Source organism: Callospermophilus lateralis, chromosome 4 (assembly GCF_048772815.1).
Source record: "Callospermophilus lateralis isolate mCalLat2 chromosome 4, mCalLat2.hap1, whole genome shotgun sequence".
NCBI classification, from domain to species: domain Eukaryota; kingdom Metazoa; phylum Chordata; class Mammalia; order Rodentia; family Sciuridae; genus Callospermophilus; species Callospermophilus lateralis.
Genome location: NC_135308.1, coordinates 72,467,823 through 72,488,609, shown reverse-complemented (window position 1 = coordinate 72,488,609; position 20,787 = coordinate 72,467,823). Strand labels below are relative to the sequence as shown.

At 36.0% G+C, this 20,787-nt stretch overlaps 1 pseudogene; it reads right to left on the bottom strand.

The window, feature by feature from the left end:
- Window positions 1–797: 797 nt before the first annotated feature.
- Window positions 798–20,787, bottom strand: part of LOC143398300 (protein tyrosine phosphatase domain-containing protein 1 pseudogene) — a 49,969-nt pseudogene continuing 29,979 nt past the window's right edge.

The window sequence follows — 20,787 nt, the reverse complement described above, 5'->3', positions numbered from 1 at the left end:
GGTACCAAAAAAATAAAAATTTCCAGTCACTTTACAGCCTATCCACTAAAGTAAAACTAAATGGCTATATACTTTGAAACTCTGACACATTTATAAAAATTAAAAAAAAACAAGAAATTTCAAACAACATTTTTAGAAATCCTTTAAAAAATGTATCTATAAAAAACAGTTTAAGAACCTTGTGACTTTCCAGTGGGATACATACACTGTAAATTTTACTCCTTAAATTATCTATTTGGTAAAATCTCTAGGAAAAGTTCTATCAAGAAAATAATTGTTTTGGAATTACTTTTTTTCTGGAATGCCAAAAAGAATTAAGGTAAACACACATACTTAAAATATTAATACAACAATATTAATTCAGTTGAATAAATAAAAGAAAGTGGCACCAACTTTATGACAATTTTTCAAGACTGAGTTGTAGCTCAAGGATATTATAAAACAAATAATTTTCTAAAATAAGAATGATCGTTCTCAGCACAAGCAAATAGCATTCAAAATAAAGTGCTAGGAGAAAAAGTAGCTCCACAAACTTCAGCTTATTCACAGATGAACAGAAATGTTATCTTGATATTTAGGCCTGACATATTGATTTCCAACCAAGAACTGTGTCTTGGGACTGAAGCCAGAATCCAGGTAGTTGCAGCATGTCCTCCTCCTCCTCCTCCTCCACAGAACCTGGGCCCCAAGCAACCACTGTGCAGTTTACAATGACAGAGGGCCACTTGCTGGGTAAGAAGGGTTTAGATCCTTATGGAGATTTGCAAAATTTTTGTAACTTGTCCCCCAGGATTGCATTAATGTGAAATACCCACAGAGAAGGTTTTACTTCATTGTACTTCCTTTAGAATATCTCTCCTACAAAAAAGTGGTGGTTCATCATCCTTGAGTCTTTTCAAACCTCCACACTTAGAGTGACTCCAGAAAGAAAATGTTGTACTAATCAATGCCTCTTCTGGAATTCTAGTTCTGGAGATGGTGAGTGTCAACAATGTCCAATGGGTTTCTGCTACTGGACGTTGTGGCCCAGCATGTCCTGGGCAGGCATGATGTCTCCTCTTGCTCCAGCGGAGTTTTGGTCTTCTTTAAATCTGAGTCACTGTAGCTGAATCACCTTTTCAGATGGGTCACTGGACATCCTGCCTCTTCCAAAGGGAGTCAAACTCTTGCTCATTGGAAAGAATCATCCCATTTCTCAAACTCTGCCACCACTGCAGTAGGGTTAAATGGGTCTGATGCCTCACTCTTGGGCTTCATTAACTCTTCATCCAGCCACATTGTCATCATCTCAGACATGGTCTTTTCAATTTCAGCAGAGAGTTCAGGACCTTTCACCATGACCTTCATCACCACTGGTCTGTTTTCACACCTGCTGGACAATTTGGGGCTTGTGTTTCAGAAGTCATGACTCATAACCATGAAGTTGATGATGCTGGCAAATTAGATACTAGACTAATGTGACAGTATATGCTTCAGGATCACAGCAATAAAAAAATAATGTGGGAGAGGAATCAGAAAGTGAGTAATTTCCTGAACACACAGCAATTGTCTTCTAGTTTGTTTGGAATTGGGTCACTTGGCCTGCACAAATATAATTGCTTGGTCAGCACTCATTTTTGTTGCAAAAACTAAATTACATGCTATTAAAACACTTGTTTGGCTGAGCCCTGGGTGACAATAAAAGGCCACTTTTCCTTCCTGTATTGTCAGTGACCCAGGATGAGGAAACACCCTTAATGGCTTGCTCCTGCTCACTGCAGCAGGCTGGGGTCTCACATTTGCATGCTGTACCACCACACTCCAGGGAACAAACCAGAGTCCAGGGATGACATGCCCATATCCACCCTCCCACTTTTGGGTACTTTGGGGTTGGATGTTCTGGATTTCCTTTCATGTTTGCAGCAAACCCATTATTGTTCACCAATATGGAACATGGTTATGCATTTGGAGGCAAGACTCCTGCAGCCTTGGCATTCGCTTTGGTGCTTTGTTGTCACTGTCAGGATCCAAAGCCCTTTGAGCAAGTGGTGTCACTTATCATCCAGGGCCCAGAGACTCAGACTGACAGAAAAAGCTGGCTACCATGGAGGTGCTACCTCTGAGGGTCTACAGGAGACCTCCCAGGGCACTCCCTGCTGCTCAGGGTGGGAAGAGAAGTCCAGCCCAGTACATAGACAATTTCCTCCTTGGAAGGCCACACACCTGCAAATCTGTGTTTATACATGTCTCTAGAATGGCCCTCTGTACTCTCCAGTCCTTTTTTATCTGGTGTGTCTAGGTCAGGTTTCTCAGTAGGTAGAGTCAAGGAGCCAGTTGGTGTGCTGTCATCTCAAGCTCAACTGTGGGGGAGGACCCACTGTGAGCCCTCACCTTGTTCTTGGTGGTGTTCAGTCCCTCCTTTGTGGCCTCTCCATGAACTGACAGAAACACTGGCCTCAGTTGTGGAAATTGGCTGGAATTTTTGTGTTATCATCTTTTCAACATATAATTGTTGTAATCTTGAAGATGCAGACTATATTAGAAGATTCAGTGGGCAAGGGTTGAACAGTAGGAGAAAATATATACTTACCAGAGATTAGTCTTAATATTGGCTATAACCAACATTTAGCAAGTAAGCTTTAATGATTTTATTTGCCTTTATACATCTCAGAATTTCGATTTAAAAAAATAAATCATGATTAGACTTAAATTAATTCAGGAAAAATATGATTTTAGCAGAATCTCTTTTGATAGTTTTTATCCGACACTCATGAATCAGACCTCTTTCTCTATAGCCTCACTACTTACTTTTGGTAGGGCTGACACAAGTGTGCATCTCATGTTATATTAAAAAATATTCTTAAAGAACCTTCTTTCCTTTGATACATCCATGTTGGCTGTATTTTGGTTATACTTTTCCAACAGGTGTTTAAGAGCAAACGGGTCAAAAATTGATGTTGTTCGTATCTACTATTAATGTCACCTGAGATTCCTGTAAGGTCCCTCTTGGGAACTTGTGAAAAGCCTTTTGTCTTCTTCTTGATTCATTGTGCTGTCTGCCAGGAAGGGTCAGGGTCTTGCTGACCAAACCTGACTTCCTGTGGAAGTATCAGGGACATTACTCTCTTCAATAATCCTCCTCTTTGCCTAATGTATACTGATTGACTTCCTGTTGTGCAGAAACTTCAAGATCGCCCAGATCAGGACATCAGGTGACTCACCAGATTTGTACAACATTTGGTGGGGTTTTGTCATTCTCTGGACCATGGATGACTTTAGAATGCAAGGGCCTATTTATTGGTGACTCTTTCCTTACTCATTTTAATTCCATGGCTTTGGTCTCCAAGTTTTGATTGAAACATTGAGAAGGTCCTTCACCACCCTGGAAGTGGAAGTAATTGTTTTAGCTTTAATGTCTATAATTTTTACAGTTATCCCTTTCCATTAATTGGGGTCAGTATTAGTATTGAGGATCAGCATTATATTTTATCTACCCTGTAGGTAAGCTTTTACTATCTCAAATTAACCCGGGTTGTTTTGTTAACAGTGGCACTTTTGCAAAACACCAAAAGGCAATGGTAATGATATTGTACAAGGCAAGTAGAAAGCAAAATTATTAAAAGCAAAGCAAATCCCGTTTGTATAATAATTTTGATAATCAGATGGAATAAGTAAACCATCAGTTAAATTTGACTTGTCTGCTGATTATTTTATTATTATTTTAGGTTATCAGTGTCCAATTTTTTAATCAGATTATCATGGTTTGGAAACCCATGTCATTGGACACCTTTAACTATTTTTTTCTTAAAGGTGATGGTAATAATGCTATCACAGAAATATAAACCTGGAAAATTACTAATAATTTTAATTTGGAGGACACCTATTTTGTAGTGTGTTTTCTTAAGCTTTTGCATTTTAGTAGGCACCAGTATATGTGCAGTAGATGTTTTAATAAGTAGAAGGAATACATTCTAAAATAATGGTGAAGTATAGTAGAGAAAATACCTAAACAAGTAACAGAATCCTTTTTTATCATTATTAAGCATTATGTACTAGACATAGTCTAATATGCTAATACTTTATATAAGACTGGCAAGACACTAGAATTGATTCCTCCATTACTAGCACAGACATATGAGTAATGTGCTACACTATGATGTAATTATATCTCTGAGCAACAGGAATGTTTCAGCTCCATTGTAATCTTAAGGGAACCACCATTATATATGTCATCCAGTGTGGATCAAAACATCATGTGTTGCCTGGCTGTGTAGACATAAGTATTTATTTCTCTTTTTTAAATTTATCATTTTAGGATTCATACTTCTCCATGCTATTATTCTTAAAATGTCCCTAATAGTTTCACACTATTACATTAAGTGAATAAATTATAATTTTGAGAATAATTCCCTTTTTTCAGAATCGTTGGCAGTACTTCTTCATTGCACAACTATTAGCTGAATATATTGTACTGAACAAAGTAGGCAAACTCTCCTGGGGCTTAAATGCTAGGAGTTCTGAGAGGAACTAATAATAAACAAATGTCAGATGTTAATAAATACTGTAAAAAAAACAGGAAAAGGAATTTAGAGGACAACAGGACTGCTATTTTCCATAGAATGGATAACAGAAATAAGGGGGGCAATGAGTATATTGTCTCATAATGCTTTTTACTTTTTCAAATAATTTTGCCAAGATAGTTCCCCAGTGATAAAAACTACAGTCAAGGAATGTGAATTCTTAGAAAGTTCTATCCATAAAACGGCAGAAGGGGTAGGACTACAAGGGAGCAGGAGAATGTAACTCAACCTCAGGGGTACACCTACACCTGAAGACTGACCTTGCTATCCGAGGTGGGTTAACACACAAGCCACAAAGATTGTTCAGAGCCTCATGCTTCAGGACTGGAAGGCATGGTCTTTCAGACTGGCTTCCAATAGCTTAGTCACTGTAGTATGCTCATTTTATGTCTTTGGGGTATAAACCGAGGATTGGATAGCTGAGTCAAATGGTGGTTCCATTTCAACTTTTCTGAGAAATCTCCATACTACTTTCAAGAGTGGGTGTATCAATTTGCAGTGAAAACAACAATGTATGAGTGCACCTTTTTCCTCACACCCTCACCAACATTTACTGCTCCTTATATTCTTGATAATTGCCTTTCTGACTGGAGTGAGATGAAACCTCAATGTGGTGTTACCTTGCATTCTTCCAACTGTTAGAGATGTTGAACATTTTTTCATATATTTGTTGACTGATCATATTTCTTCTCCTGTGAAATACCTGTTCAGTTCCTTTGCCCATTTATTAATTGGGGGGTTTTGTTTGTTTTTTGTTTTTGTTTTTGGTTTTTTTAGGGTAGGGTGTTTTCAGTTCTTTGTAGATCCTGGATATTAATGCTCTATCTGAGGTACTTGTGGCAATAATTTTCTCTCCTTCTGTAGGGTCTCTATTCACATTCTTGATTGTTTTCTTTGCTGTGAAGAATCTTTTTAGTGTGATTCCATCCCATTTATTGATTATTGATTTCACTCTTGCGCTTTAGGAGTGTTGTTAAAGAATTCAGGTACATAGCAAACAAGGTGAAGAATTGGGCCTTCTTTTTCTTTTATTAGGCACAGGGCCTCTGGTCTAATGCCAAGGTCCTTGATCCACTTAGAGTTGAGTTTTGTGCAGGATAAGAGATAAGCATCTAATTTCATTTTGCTACACATGGATTTCCAGTTTTCTCAGCACCAATTGTTGTAGAAGCTATATATATTATCCAATGTGTTTTTCTTCCTTTGTCTAGTATTTTTGTGGTTTTGTCTCTGTTTCTTCTATGCTGTACTATGGGTCTTGTGTCTGTTTTGGTGCCAGTACCATGACATTTTTGTTACTATGGCTCTGTAGTATAATTTATGGTCTAGTAGTGATGCCTCCTGCTTCACTTTTCTTGCTAAAAATTGCTTTGCCTATTCTGGGTCTCTTATTTTTCCAAATGAATCTCATGATTGCTTTTTCTAGTTCTATGAAGGATGTCCTTGGTATTTTAATAGGAATAGCATTAAATCTATACAACACTTTTGGTAGCATGGCCAATGTTAATTCTGCCTATCCAATAGCATGGAAGATGTTTCTATCTTCTAAGGTCTTCTTCAATTTCATTGTTTAGTGTTCTGTAGTTTACATTGTAGAGGTCTTTGACATATTTTGTTAGATTGATTACCACTTTTTGAGGCTATTGTGAATAAGGTAGTTTTTCTAATTTATCATTCATTGAATTCATCACTTATGTATAGGATTGCATTGATTTATGGATGTTGATTTTATGTCCTGCTATATTGCTGAATTCATTTATTAGTTCTAGAGGTTTTCTAGTGGAAGTTTTTGAATCTTCTAATTATACAATTTTATTTCTGGAAAATAGTGATTGAGTTCTTCTTATCTATTTCTATCCCTTTAATTTCTTTCTCCTGTCTAATTGCTCTGGCTAGAGATTTAAGGACAATGTTGGATAAAAGTGGTTAAAGAGAGCATCCTTGTCTTGTTCCAGTTCTTAGAGTCTTAGAGGGAATGACTTCAATTTTTCTCCATTGATAATGATGTTGGTAAGGTGCTAAGCAACCCAGTGAGACCCTGTCTCTAAGTAAAATAGAAAATGGGGCTGGAGTTATGGCTCAGTGGTCAAGAGCCCCTGAGTTCAACCCTTAATACCAAAAAAAAAAAAAAAAAAAAAAAAAAAACAAGGAAAAGCAAAAGTCACCCAGTATTATTGTGTTGTGGTCTATTTCACACTTGAAATTGAGAATGGTTTGTTTAATGTACATAGATGCTTCAGTGGAGCATGAATATTTACAATTACAATTATATGTTTTTGATAATTTCATTAAGCAGTATGAAATATTCTTCTTTGTCCCTTATGATATACTTAAGATTTAGATCCTATTAACTTATCTGAGGGTAGAAACTCCTGCTTGTTTACATAATCCAGGTAAGGGATATGTTTTTTTTCCATCCTTTCACCTTCAGTACATGGATGTCTTTGTCTATGAGGTGTTTCCATTGAACACAGCATATTGTTGGATCTTGTTTATAGTAAATCTGCCAGTAATCTTGTTTATAGTAAATCTGTCTTTTGATTGATGAGTTTAGGCCATAAACATTCAAGGATATTGAGATATGGTATGTATTCCTGGTCATTTTTTATCATTTCTCATGTTTAATTTAAATTAGTTTAGCCTTTGATTGACTATTCATTTAAGGTAGATTCTCCCTTTGCTGGTTTTCATTTTTTAAATTTCATCTTTATGGAATATTTTGTTGAGAATATTCTGAAATGTAGGCTTTCTCACTGTGAATTATTTTAATTTTGTTTTTCATGGAAGGCTTTTATTTCATCTTTAAAACTAAAGCTTAATTTTGCTGGATATAAAATTCTTTGTTGGTATTCATTTTCTTTCAGAGCATGGTATATGTTACTCCAGTGCCTCCTAACCTTGAGGGTCTGTGTTGAGAAATCAGCTGGGATCCAAATTATTTTCCACCTATGCTTAATCTGATATTTTTATCTCCCAGCCTTTAAAGTTCTGCCCTTATACTGCATGTAAGGCATTTTCATTATAATATGCCTTAATGTGGGTCTGACTTAAATTTGTACATTTAGGATCCTAAAAGTCTCTTGTATTTCATTTTCCATTTCATTCTTTAGGTTTGAGAAGTTTTCTGATATTATTTTACTGTAAAGATTGTGCATTCATTTGGTTTGTATCTCTGTGCCTTCATCTATCCTGATAAATCTTAAACTTGGTCTTTTTATGTTATCCCATAATTCTTGGAAGTTCTCTGCATGATTTCTTACCATTTTCCCTGCATGGTCAATTTTATTTTCAACATTATATATTTCATGTTCATTGCCTGAAACTATGTCTTGCAAGTGATCTAGTCTGTTCATGGTGCTTTCAATTGAATTTTTATTTTAATTTGTTGATCCCTTCATTTTGAGGATTTCTGCTTGATTTCTTTTTAGGTTCTCTCTTTATTGATGTAATCTTTCACCTCCTGAAATTCATCTCTGATTCTATTTTTTACATAATTCTTCATGTCATGGATTCCTTTAATTATACATATTCAAAACTCCATCTCTGACATTTCTTTTATAGTGTTGTCAAGAGATTTTATTATTTGAGCATCATAGTTTTCATTATTACCTAGTTTTTCCATGTTGTTCATGTGTCTGACCATCTAGCAGTGTGGACATAAGCCAATACAATTTCTTTGCTGTAGACTTATTCTATCCCTGGGGGTTTCCAGTACCTTGCCTTGGAAGGGAGAGACCAATATTAACAGCACCCAATGCAAACAATATATAGCTTTAAACCAAATAATTCCTATTTAAATATCTACAGTTTTATTGCAATGAACAGAAATTATGTGTTCAATTATTGTCTATGATATAAACAGTAATTTAGCAAAAGGGTTTATAATTTCAAATGGTGGACAAAGAATAGAAGTGGTTTAGGATGTTATGTTTATGAGGTAGGAGGACAGAAGATAGAAGTAAAAATGATAGAAAGAGTGAAAGAGGAATTAATGGAGGTTGGTTAGGAGAAAAGTGAATCCAGGGAAAGGGGTAAATGAGAGAATATATATATTAAATGATTTTTTTTTAAAAAGTAAAAGGAAAAAAAAGTAAAAATAAAAACTACACAACCAAACTGTAACATACTATTCAGACATTCCAGTTCTCAATAAGCTGATATATAAAAAATACTTGGTTTCAAAAATGGTAGAAATGTGACAGAAAAAAAATGTTATCTTGAAAAATTAAACAATTGATTTTATTGGAGTTCAAAAAGTTTCTCAATTTTCCTTCTCAGCATCAAGGTCTAGAGTTTGATTCTAACTCTACCCTCAGGATGGTTGGGGTTGGTATGGCAGGAGGGTTAGTTCTGGAGGCAGAACTCCTAGAGGTGGGGTGTAGGCTAGGTATGCTCTAGTCTCTTTGCTGTGTGCCAATTGGTCTGGAGATTTTATGTCAGCACATCTCCAGGGCCCAGCAATTGCCAGTTCGTGTTGGAAGACTGCACCTCAGGAATCTTCTCTGGGTTCCACTTGTGTGGTATAGGAGCCTGTTCTTAGCCCCTTATATCACCTGCAAACCCCACAATTCCTGGTCTCTGGTTTAGTCTCCCAACTCAATCTCTCCTGCCACCACCATTTTGAATTCTTGGTCAGGCACTTGTCTTCCAGCCAGACCTGATGTCTGGGTGCCAGGATCTGTGTACCCTTTGCAGACCTGTGTGCTGAATCTGGCAGCTAAGAGGCATGTGGGGCCCTGCCACATCAGGGCAGCTATTCTGTTGGGTGAATCAAGAGCAAGCACTGACACCTGTAGGCCATCTGCCACGCTGCAAGAGATGGGTTGGTCTGAGGTCTATGGAGAGTTTGGGAAACTATGAATTGGGTATCTAGAGGACCCTGTTGGGTGCTGGATGATGCCAGACCTGGTGCAACCAAGGGATTGGTGGGTGCTGGAAGAGGGAGGGAATCAGGGATAAGGTTTGTGCAAGGACCCAGGGAGTGCCAACCTGAGTGGGCCCAGGTACCCAGTGGGTGCTGGACCTGCCTCTGGACTGAGAGGGGAGAGCCTGCCTCTCTTCAGCGTCTTTATTGTGTCTTTCCCTGGGCAAAATGCCCCAAGTTTCTGACTTTCCCCAAGATTGCTAAGCTCACACAGGCACACACCAACCTAGTGGCGAACTCACGGATCTGGGTTTCAGTTTCCAAAGGCTCCTCCAAACTGTAATCTCAAAATGGCTTCTGGATTGAGGACAACTGATAAATACTGGTGAGGAGGCTTTTGGTTTTTGATTTTGTCTTGTTATGTTTGTTTTTTTCAATTAATGAGTCATGGGTGGCTAGGGCAGACTACCCCTTAAGATTTTTCACTATAATCTTTGGGGAGACATGGTATTCCTTCTGTTTAAGTTCCAGGTAGCAGAGCTAAGAGAAATGCTGCCTCACAGTAATCCACCATCTTCCATCTCCTCAATTCAATTTCTTTGCTGAGTATTAAATAGTTTATTTGTCTCTTTATTGTTGAGTTGTAATAGGTTGTATGTATTTTGCATACTAGTTCCTTAAAGAATACATGATTTGGAAAATTCTCTCCATAATATGGGTTGTTTTTCTCTATGTATTGCTTATTGACATTTGGGAGTATTGTCATTTGAAATATGAAACATTTTAATTTTAATGAAGTTGAATTGATCTACTTTTTCTTTTATTTCTTCAGATTTTGGTATCATATTTCTTGCTTCAGATTATTAAATCCAAGGCTATGAAGATTTACACCCATGTTTTCTACAAAAGTTTTTATGGTCTTGGCTTGGCTCTCTCATTCAGTGGTTTAATTTTTCTATATGATTTGTAGTATGAATCACCTTTTATATTTTGTTTTTTTTTTTTGCTTTTGTTCTTTTTTTATCTTTCATACATTTGATTCAAGTGAGTTATGCATTTCCATTTTTACCCCAAATACAAATTGCAGAATCACATCAGTTACACATTCACAATGTTTACATAATGCCATATTAGTGACTGTTGTATTCTGCTGTCTTTCCTATCCCCTACTATCCCCCCTCCTCTCCTCTCCCATCTTCCCTCTCTACCTCATCTGTTGTTGTTCTGTTCTCTCCCTCCCCCCACTTTTCCCTCACAACCTCATATATGTGATTTCGAATAACAATGAGGGTTTCCTTCCATTTCCTTGCAATTTCCTTTCTCTCTCCCTTTTCCTCCCATCACTCATCTCAGTTTAATGTTAATCTTTTCCTCATGCTCTTTCCCTCTGTTCAGTTCTTAGTTGCTCTCCTTAAATCAAAGAAGACATTTGACATTTGTTTTTTAAGGATTGGCTAGCTTCACTTAGCATAATCTGCTCTAATGCCATCCATTTCCCTGCAAATTCCATGATTTTGTCATTTTTTAGTGCTGCATAATACTCCATTGTGTATAGATGCCACATTTTTTTTTTATCCACTCATCTATTGAAGGGCATCTAGGTTGGTTCCACAGTCTAGCTAGTGTGAATTGTGCTGCTATGATCATTGATGTGGCAGTATCCCTATAGTATGCTCTTTTAAGGTCCTCAGGGAATAGTCCAAGGAGGGCGATAGCTGGGTCAAATGGTGGTTCCATTCCCAGCTTTCCCAGGAATCTCCATACTGCTTTCCATATTGGCTGCACCAATTTGCAGTCCCACCAGCAATGTACAAGTGTACCCTTTTCCCCACATCCTCGCCAGCACTTGTTGTTGTTTGACTTCCTAATGGCTGCCAATCTTACTGGAGTGAGATGGTATCTTAGGGTGGTTTTGATTTGCATTTCTCTGACTGCTAGAGATGGTGAGCATTTTTTCATGCACTTATTGATTGATTGTATGTCCTCTTCTGAGAAGTGTCTGTTCAGGTCCTTGGCCCATTTGTTGATTGGGTTATTTGTTATCTTATTGTTTAATTTTTTGAGTTCTTTGTATACTCTGGATATTAGGGCTCTATCTGAAGTGTGAGGAGTAAAGATTTGTTCCCAGGATGTAGGCTCCCTATTTACTTCTTTTATTGTTTCTCTTGCTGAGAAAAAACTTTTTAGTTTAAGTAAGTCCCATTTGTTTATTCTTGTTATTAACTCTTGGGCTATGGGTGTCCTATTAAGGAATTTGGAGCCTGACCCCACAATATGTAGATCGGAGCCAACTTTTTCTTCTATCAGGTGCAGGGTCTCTGATTTGATATCAAGCTCCTTGATCCATTTTGAGTTAACTTTTGTGCATGGCGAGAGAAAGCGATTCAGTTTCATTTTGTTGCATATGGATTTCCAATTTTCCCAGCACCATTTGTTGAAGATGCTATCCTTCCTCCATTGCATGTTTTTAGTCCCTTTATCAAATATAAGAAAGTTGTAATTTTGTGGATTGGTTTCTGTGTCCTCTATTCTGTACCATTGATCCACCTGCCTGTTTTGGTACCAGTACCGTGCTGTTTTTGTTACTATTGCTTTGTAGTACAGTTTGAACTCTGGTATTGCTATACCTCCAGATTCACACTTCCTGCTTAGAATTGTGTTTGCTATTCTGGGTCTTTTGTTATTCCATATGAATTTCATGATTGCTTTATCTATTTCTACAAGAAATGCCATTGGGATTTTGATTGGCATCGCATTAAACCTGTAGAGAACTTTGGGTAATATCGCCATTTTGATAATGTTAGTTCTGCCTATCCATGAACAGGGTACATTTTTCCATCTTCTAAGATCTTCTTCTATCTCTCTCTTTAGGGTTATATAGTTTTCATTGTATAAATCTTTCATCTCTTTTGTTAGGTTGATTCCCAAGTATTTTATTTTTTTTTTGAGGACATTGTGAATGGAATGGTTTTCCTCATTTCCATTTCAGAAGTTTTGTTGCTGATATACAGGAATGCCTTTTATTTATGCGTGTTGATTTTATATCCTGCCACTTTGCTGAATTCATTTATTAACTCTAGCAGTTTCTTTGTAGACCCTTTTGGGTCTGTTAAGTATATTATCATGTCATCTGCAAATAGCGATAATTTAAGTTCTTCTTTTCCTATTTTTATGCCTTTAATTTCTTTTGTCTGTCTAATTGCTCTGGACAGTATTTCAAGAACTAAATTGAATAGAAGTGGTGAGAGAGGGCATCCCTGTCTTGTTCCAGATTTTAGAGGGAATGCCTTCAGTTTTTCTCCATTTAGAATGATGTTAGCCTGAGGCTTAGCATATATAGCTTTTACAATGTTGAGGTAAGTTCCTGTTATCCCTAGTTTTTCTAGTGTTTTGAACATAAAGGGATGCTGTACTTTGTCAAATGCTTTTTCTGCATCTATCGAGATGATCATATGGTTCTTATCTTTAAGTCTATTGATGTGGTAAATAACATTTATTGATTTCCGTATATTGAACCAGCCTTGCATCCCAGGGATGAATCCTACTTGATCATGGTGCACAATTTTTTTGATGTGCTTTTGCATTCGATTCGCCAGGATTTTATTGAGAATTTTTGCATCTAAGTTTATTAGAGATATTGGTCTATAGTTTTCTTTCTTTGAAGTGTCTTTGTCTGGTTTTGGGATCAGGGTTATGTTGGCCTCATAGAATGAATTTGGAAGAGCTCCTTCTTTTTCTATTTCTTGAAATAGCTTGAAAAGTATTGATATTAATTCTTCTTTGAAGGTTTTGTAAAACTCTGCTGTATACCCATCCGGTCCTGGGCTTTTCTTAGTTGGTAGTCTTTTGATGGCCTCTTCAATTTCTTCTTTTGTTATTGGTCTATTTAAATTGTGTGTGTCTTCCTGACTCAATCTGGGCAGATCATATGACTTAATAAATTTATCGATATCTTCACTATCTTCTATTTTATTGGAATATAGGGTTTCAAAATACTTTTTAATTATCTTCTGTATTTCTGTAGTGTCTGTTGTGATATTGCCTTTTTCGTCCTGTATGTTAGTAATTTGCATTCTCTCTCTTCTTCTCTTCGTTAGCATGGCTAAGGGTCTGTCGATCTTATTTATTTTTTCAAAGAACCAACTTTTAGTTTTATCAATTTTTTCAATGGTTTTTTTTTGTTTCAATTTCGTTGATTTCCGCTCTGATTTTAATTATTTCTTGTCTTCTGCTATATTTGCTGTTGTTTTGTTCTTCCTTTTCTAAGGTTTTAAGATGTAGTGTGAGTTCATTTATTTGTTGTTTTTTTTTTTTTTTTTTTTTTTTTTTTTTTATGAGGAATGAACTTCAGGAAATGAATTTCCCTCTTAAAACTGCTTTCATTGTGTCCCATAGATTCCGGTATGTTGTGTCTGTATTGTCGTTTATCTCTAGGAATTTTTTGATTTCCTCCTTTATATCTTCTGTAACCCATTGATCATTCAGTAACATATTGTTCATTTTCCAGGTGATGCAGGATTTTTCCTTCCTTCTTCATTGATTTCCAGTTCCATTCCATTATGGTCAGATATGGTGCATGGTATTATCTCCACACCTTTATATTTACTGAGAGTCACCCTATGGCATAATATATGGTCTATCTTTGAGTAGGATCCATGTGCTGCTGAGAAGAATGTGTATCCACTTGATGACGGTTGATATATTCTATATATGTTGGTTAAGTCTAGGTTATTGATTGCGTTATTGAGTTTTATAGTTTCTTTGTTCAGCTTTTGTCTAGAGGATCTGTCCAATGGCGAGAGTGGTGTGTTGAAGTCCCCCATAATTATTGTGTTGTGGTCTATTTGACTCTTGAACTTGAGGAGAGTTTGTTTTATGAACATTGCAGCACCATTGTTTGGTGCATACAAATTGATAATTGTTATGTCTTGATGGTGGATGGTTCCTTTTAACACGACCCCTGAGAAGTCAATGAAGTTTCCTGGCTGCTTGTATCAGTATGGGGAGTCACGCACCTGCTAAAGTGGATTCTGCTGGGAAGGAATTCCGCCGGCCGAACTCCAATGACGTCACCTCTCTGCTATGGCGGGCCCCAGGCTCCTTGCAGGAGTGTCCGAGGGGAGGGGTGGACTGGTCTGGCCCGGTTCGCCTCAGTTCCTGGCTTGTGGAGGCTTGGCTAAAGACTTCTTCCTGCCAAGTTGTGTCTCGGCGTCTAGCAGGACCCAGTCACTTTGGCTGCGGGCGGGTGGACGGATCTGCAGCTGTGCCTGCGGTGCGTGGACTGTGGCTGTTGGATTTGGAACTCCGTGTCTCTGGCAGGGTCCCGCTCGTCTGGGTCACACAGACGCTTCAAAAAAATCCTAGTAGCTCCCGGGCAGTCTCTCTTCAGTGGAATTTTGCTAGGAGAATCTCTGTTGGTAGAATCCAAGAGTTATCCTTGCGACTTTATGATCCCATCACTGGGAGTGCATTAAAAGCACAGCCTCTCTGCCCACCACCATGTTGGATCCCCCCACCTTTTATATTTTGGCTCATAAATTGTCTATTGTCCCAGCAGCATTAAAACAAAAATAATAAAAAAAAAAACACAAAACAAACAAATACAAAAAAGTAAAATCAAACTAGTCCTTCTCCATGAAAGCAAATTGATACATTGTCAAAACTCAAAAGATCATAAATGAAAAGATATATTTTCCTTTATTCAATTGATATTGTATGTCACATTGATTTTTAGACCTTATATTCTTGAGATAAATCTAACAGGGTTATGATGTATACAATTCTATATGTTTACAACTAATTTCAATATCCTAGTATCTTTTCAAGGAAACTGTGTGTGTGTGTGTGTGTGTGTGCGCGCGCATACACAAATATGTAGAATAAATAAATATATTCTTCAGGGATATTAGTCAGGTGTATTTATTTCTTGTGCAGTATTTGTAATATTTTAGTATGAGAAAAATACTGGCATCATTTAAAGGTAGATAAGCTACAAAATTATTTTTTTTTAAAAAAAAATAGGGATTGAACTCATGGGCACTCAACCACTCAGCAACATCTCTAACCCTACTTTGTATTTTATTTAGAGACAGGGTCTCACTGAGTTGCTTAGCACCTCACTTTTGCTAGGCTGGCTTTCACCTCAGATCCTCCTCCCTCAGCCTCCAGAGCCGCTAGGATTACAGGCATGCAACACCACACCCAGCCAAACATGCTGATTCTTTGTGTAATATTCCAGATTCCTTAAGCTCAGTATCTTCATTTCCAGGATCCTATGCTTTTTTTTTACCCTTCATTTTATTTATTTATTTTTTTATGTGGTGCTCAGGATCTAACCCAGTGCCTCACACATGGCAGGCAAGTACTCCACCACTGAGCCACAATCTTGTTATTCATTCACAACTTTCTCCTCTCTCAGATAGTCCTCCTCCAATCCATGTAAAAAACAACCAGAAATCACAAATTTAGAGTCAAGTTAAAGTTAAGAGCCAGAGACAAAGTGGAGCCCTCTAAAGGCATCAGAAACATGGGCAAGGCAAAAGCACAAAATAGAGAGGAACCCAAATAGAAATAATATCATGCAATACTAAATACATAGCAAACAAAAACTTTTGACCTCAGTTCATTATCTTGGAAATATATCTCAAGGGAATTATTGGCAGACAAGAGAAATTGTAAAGTATGATTTCTCAGTCTCTATAACTAACCACATAAAATCGGAGACAGGAATTGTGAATATTCCATCTCATTTTTTCCTAGGAAAAATCTTAGGTAATTGGTGGCAGACAGGTACAGGTCTGTTACCATCTATCCATAAACATACTTAGGGACCAGATTCTGACTTCTCAAATGCCCACACAGTTAATATCAACTTTTACTGAAAGTCATCAACTGCCATGATGTTTCTCCTCCCAAGGGATTAGACCACTGTGACTCAGGCTGTGGTTTATTGAGCCAATCATCTCTGAAATGCTGTGGAACAGAGACAGCTTCATGGGCATGTAACCTATAGAGAGTAACCCAGAAGTAATCTTAGCCCTAAGAAAATTACCAAACAAATTTCTTCTGATTGTATCTGTATTAAGAAATAAAAGGTGGACTTAATGCAGAAAGATTATGTCAGGTCAGAACAAAATTTTCAATTAAAAAAAATCTAGCATTCAATCCAAATTTTTAGGCATAATAATAGATGGGATGAAAGTGGGAAAAAAACAGGTCTACAGATGATAAAATTCTGTCATAAGCATGCTAGAACGTTAAAAGAACAATTTTTGAAACAACCATTCTGTTGACAATATAGAAAATTACAAAGAATATTTATTTTTCCTTCTTCAACATTTAGAAAAAGGTAGATGAGCTAAAAAGGCATAACTCTTTCTTCCTTTAACTCATTTTTTTAATTGAAATTGTGTGTTATCCAAGTAATCCTTACTCCAAGTAGACAATCACCTAAAAAAAAAAAAAGTATATAACATCCATTTCGAAAGAGTTGCCTCCTTGCCAATTTTGAATTGTTGAGATCAGAGACACAAGTATACTTCACGCTGAAGTATCTTCCTTCGGGGTTTCATCAGAAAGATTGGGAGCAGCACAGGAGATAACAAAGAAACCTCAGGCTCACAGAGTTGATTGACAACTGCTGATAGAGAAAGGCAAAGTCCTATCTTCTCTAAAACTTTCTCTTATAAGCAGCAAAAGTCTTAAGTCATCAGATAAGGGGAAACAACCTTTTCACTTTAGGGTGTAGCAAAAATCTAAGTGCTTCAAAGGAAGGAGTAGAAGCAAAATAAGTGCCTCTTCTTTCCAAGGTACAAAGGCTCATTCTCTTCTAAAGGGTGAAGCAAAAACTCTACCTGTGAAGTAAATGCAGGAAACTGTCTTGGCCCTGTGAACCAACACTACTAACACCAAACAGAAGGCTCCTAAATATGGAGGACATGGCACAAAACTACCACCAAAGATCAACCACAGACACATTTCAGAGATCAAATGTTGTGGGGGAGAAACACAGAAGCTGAGAAGATCCACATCATTAGTTCAAACACAAAGGTATTTGCTCCCAGCAGAAAAAAAAAACTGTAGTCCTTTTGGGCTACTACTAAATAACAATGCGAGCACATATTTCTCAAGGTTCTTATTCAAAGAATAATAACAAAGGGAATATTTCCTAACTCATTCTATGAGGCAAGCATTACTCTAACGCCAGATAAAGGTATTGCAGGAAAAGAAAATTACATTTCAACACCCCTCATGAATGTAGAAGCAAAATTCTTAACAAAATATATTAGAAAATAGAGTCCAGTGAAGTATTGAAAGAATTATATACAATGAGTAAGTAGGATTTATTCTACTTGTACAAGGCTGGTTCAACATTCAAAGCCCAATAAATATAATCCATCACATCAACAAGACAGAAAAGAAAAATCACATGATCACATCAATATATGCAGAAAATCTTTTGAAAAATTTAACACCTGCTCATGATAAAAACAACAAACCCTAAGCAACTCCGGGATGTAGTGGGAACTTTCTCACTTGGTAAAGAACTTCTACAATAAAACCTACAGGTAATGGTAGGAAAAACAAAGATGCCCACTAAGATCAGAAACAGACAAGGATGAAGGATGTCCCCTCTCAATATGCTTGTTAACACCATTGAGAAGTCCTTAATAACGACATAAGACAAGAAAAGGAAATAAAAGTTGTACAGATTTGGAAGAAAAAAAAACTTTGTTTACAGACACAATGATTATGTGTAGAAAAAAAATCAAAAGAATTAACAACAAAAGAAATAATTCCTGGAAATACAACATGAATACAGCAATGTTGCAGAATATAGTTACTGCACTGAAGTCAATCATTCAAGTATACCAGAAAAGAACAAGTGTTTGGGAAATTAAAAACACATTAGCATGTACATAAGCACCTCAAAAATTAAGAATTCTGGTATAAATTTAACAAGATACATATAAGAATTAAAAAAGGAAAACTAAAACTAAGGAAAGATAGCAAAGAACTGAATAAAGAGATACTCTTTCATACTTTTATTTTCATTATTATTAAATTACTTTCAATTCAATTCAATTAGCCTGTGTTGCCTATATAAAATAAGGGAGGAAAAAAAGAGACACTCTATGTTCATGAGTAGGAAGACTCAAAAACATTAACTGGAAAATTAAAATTTTTTCAATTTTTTTTAAAAATGTGCCATTCTGAGTAGCATAATGACATCTTGAAGCATTCCTGTTTATCCCAACAAGATGTGAATTATCTGTTCATCCAGCATAGAGTAATATAAGATAATCTGAGAGTGAGGGAGACCACATTCACATAACTATTACATTATATTTTTATAATTGTTTGATTTGATTATTCATTGTCACTGTTAATCTTTTACTGGGACTAATTCATAGATGAGACTTAATCAGAGGCATATTCATATGGGAGAAAATGTGATAAATTTTGGGCTTGCTACTATCCACAGTTTTTAGCATCCTCTGAGGGTCTCAAAAAGTTGTACCTGTGGACAAGAGGGGACTATTATATCTCCTTCAACCACAATGGAATAAAGTTAGAAATCAATAACAGAAACACAACTGGAAAAATCACAAACTTGTAGAAATTAAACAGCACTCTTAAATAACCAATAGATCAAAGAGGAATCAGAAAAAAATTAGAAAATACGTCTGAGATAAATTAAAATGAAAACATAGCAAGACAAAATTTAGAGCATTTAGTGAGAGCAGGGATAAGGGGGAAATTACATCTATAAATATATTCATGGGAAAAAAAGCTTCTCACTCGAATCATCAACCTATATTTGCATCTAGAAATTGAAATCCAGAGAACCTAGACATAAAAGAACAAGCTATGCTCAAATCAAGCAGAAGGATAGATCTAATCTTAGATCTAATAAGGATTATATCTAAAATTAACAGAATAGAGTCCAGAAAAATACAGATAATATTATTACCTTATCTTTGAAAATACCAACAAGACTGATAAATATGTATTAGGGTTCCCTGGTACACTCCTGTAATCCCAGCCACTAGGGAGGCTGATGCAGGAGGATTACAAATTCAAGATCAGCCTCAGCAATTTAGGGAGGCCCTAAATTGCCTAATTAGACCCACTCTTAAAGTTTTAAAAAAATGGGATTGGGAGAGGCTGAGAATGTGGCTCAGTAATAAAGAGCTCCTGGGTTAAAATCCCCAGTGCCAAAAACAACTTAAAAGTTGACAAACCTTTAACCAAAGAAATAAGAGAAAGAGAAGACACAAATTACTAAAATTAGAAATGAAAGTAGAGGCATTATTGCCAATTCTATGGAATTTTTTTAATGTTATTAGAGTACCATGAACAATTGCACACCAAGAAAATTGGATAACCTAGATTAAATATATAAATTCATAGAAACACACGAATTGCCAAGACTAAACAAGATGGATATTTTTTTCACTATTTTTTGTTCTGTTTTTCTTTTTGTGTAAAAGAGAAAACATTCTATGAGAGTTTGATAAAAGTCAACAATAAACAATCTAGTCCTGTGTTTTACTAAGATTGATCTTTGAAAATCATTATGGTTTCCTTATACTTATTGTTGAATTTAGTTTATTCTTTCTTTTTGTGTTAGTGGAAGCATGATATATATTTTATAAAGCTGTGGACTTCTTTAACTGATAATATATTTACCCTTTTCTTAAGAACAATATTTTTTTCTATAAATAGAATTCTAACTTCAAAGTTCTTGGATTTTATTATTTTAAGATATTACTTTATTATTTTTTGTAAGCAACATTGCTATTAAAAAGTTTAGAGTCAATTTGTCTTTCTTCCTAGAAGATCACATACCCATTTTTTGGAAAATTTTACTTTAGTACTTTTGTTATTGGTTCTTTTTATTTATACATGACAGTTGAATCCATTTTGACATAATTATACATGCATGGAATAAAACTTATCCTAATTTGTTTACCTGTGATTATCATTATTTATTATATTTAAGTGGCAATATAAAAGTATTTTCAATATAATATTTTTTTTTCTTACTTCTCTGCAATGTTCAACTGATAGTTCTTCATTATTTTTATTTTCTCCAGACTTATGTTTCATTCCTTCTAGGACTTCTGATAAATAGATGCTCTATGTCTTTAATGTTTCAGAGATAAGTTCTGCTTGTATACTTTCTTCGTACCTTCTTGGTAAATTGACATTCCAACTAAAAAAAATTTGTTCTTCAACTATATTCACATTGTTTTTATTTTTTTAATTGAATTGTTGAACATTTTAATTTAGTAGCATTTGTATATCCCTGAAGCGTCATGGGCACATGGACTAGCTCTGATTATTTCCACAAATGTCTGT